Genomic DNA, 1,996 nt, shown 5'->3' with positions numbered 1-1,996 from the left:
GGCGGGGTCTTGCCCTTTGTTTCCCCGCCTGCCCCCAGAGCCGGAGAACTCGGGAGGGAGAGAGGCGGTAGAGAGACATGCATGTGGGGATGAAACCATGTGTGCGTGTCATGGGGCTGGCTGGATGGCTCGCCGGCCTGGTGAGCAGCGGGGAGTGGTCCCCTAACGTGGCCCCCATGTGTGCATCGGTGGGCGCGGAGGTGGTTCTCGGCATCATGGTGGGGTGGGGGTCTCGGTGCCCTCCGCACTGGGGCCGTCGTCCTGCCGTGTCCCACTGTCTCGGCCCCATCCTTCCCGCTCCCGTCAGGGCTGGCCAGGTTCCCATCGCTGCCGCTGCCACCATCGTCACTTCTGCCACCATCATCGCCTCTGCCAAACCACACCACTGGCCCGTCCTGGCCCACTTTCTCTCCCCAGCCTTCCCGCTAGGGGGTCTCGAGGGTAGGGGGCTGGACGCCGGTCCCACCCCCCTCATCCGCCCCTGCCATCCAGGTACCTAGCGCATTCTGGCGTGGAGGTTTAAGGACCCCTTGGGGGGTCGCTGGTCCGCCTGTGGGTCAGGTGCAGTGGGCCCACGGTGGAGTCCGTTCAGGAGGGGCCTGCCCCTCCCTCGCCTCCCCTGCTGACTCCGTCTCCCCAGCCAGCCGGGGCCGCACCACACTTGCGTGTCACTGCTGATGCCGGTGAGGGCTTTACCCAGCGGCCATCGTGATGTTGCACACGTGCCACGCGTGTGGCCTGTGCCCCGCGCTGTGGGGGTGGGAACCCCTGGGCTCCCATGGGGTGGTGTCAGCGTTTGCCCCCCCACCATTGTCGGCACTGCCTCCCTGTATTGTGAAACCTTCCAACCCCTCTCTGGAGTCTGGTCCCATTGCTGTCTTACTGGCCGGCCTGAGGTAACCCCTCTGGGGGATGTGCTGTGCCAGGAGGGCCTCCCGTTCTTGGGAGTGCCCTCGCCAAATCAACCTTGTATGACTTTTAGTGGTGGATCACTCGGCTGCTGCTTCAATGAATAACGCAGCTAGCTGGGAGAATTAATGTGAACCGCAGGACACATTGGTCATTGACATTTCGAATGCACTTGCGGCCCGGGTTCCTCCCAGGGCTATGCCTGTCTGAGCGTTGCTTGCCGATCAAAATCCCCCAGGGTTGCCTCCAGGCTCCTCGGGGTGCACGGCTGTTCCATGGCATGGCCCGCGGGGCCCTCTGTCCCCCCAAGTGCAGACCAGCGACATCCGCACTCCTCTCCTGCTGTGCCCACCCCTTCCCCCTCCCCCCACAGGCCCTGTGTGGTCATGCATTGGGTGGCGTGGGGAAGGGGGGCTCCCGGCTGTGAGGAAGAGAGAGAGGGCAGCACCGCCACCAGTGAAAAAAGAGAGGGAAGATAGCCGGCTGCAGCCGAGTTCCCGTGGCCACCATCACGGTCTGGGTTCCTCCCTTGGGGGCTCCCTCTTGCCTCATGCAGCACATGGTGCGGGGTTCATTGGCCTTGGCAGGGTGGAAGGTCCCATGCCGTCATCGTCGCACATTGTCGGTGGTGGGGGCTTGTTGGGGGTGGGGAGGAAGGCAAATAGGAAGGGTCCACCAGGGAGAAGGTGGCAGAGCACGTCCCGGTCGCCGCGGTTCACCGTCCACCCCTGGAGGCGGCCCAGCAACTGGCCGACCACAGCTCCAGTGCCCCTCCTCCCCAACACTCCTCCGAGGCACCATCCTCCTCGCCCACCCACCCCCTGCCCACCCCCCACCCGCCCGGCACGTCATGGTGCGTCCGGGGCCGGAAGCCTGCCACACAGCCTGTCTGGCAGTGCTCCTGGCCGTGGTCCCGTGGTTCACTTGCCCCTGGTGGTGATCCGCTGGACGCTGTGGTGTCATACACCATCGCGCGCCCGCCTCCAGCTCTGGGCCCGTGGGGGCAGGGCAGCGCCGCCGTGTCCTCGGACCCATTCCCCACCTCCATTTAGTACGTAGGCAATCTCATGTAACTTAGCAAAGCTAG

At 65.3% G+C, this 1,996-nt stretch overlaps 1 pseudogene; it reads left to right on the top strand.

Moving 5' to 3' along the window:
• The first annotated feature begins 973 nt into the window (after positions 1 to 973).
• On the top strand, positions 974 to 1,125 carry LOC112438867 (5.8S ribosomal RNA; annotated as a pseudogene).
• The last annotated feature ends 871 nt before the right edge of the window (positions 1,126 to 1,996 follow it).

This window comes from Pan paniscus, chromosome 21 (assembly GCF_029289425.2).
Source record: "Pan paniscus chromosome 21, NHGRI_mPanPan1-v2.0_pri, whole genome shotgun sequence".
Lineage (NCBI taxonomy): Eukaryota > Metazoa > Chordata > Mammalia > Primates > Hominidae > Pan > Pan paniscus.
This window is presented reverse-complemented; position numbering and strand designations above follow the sequence as displayed.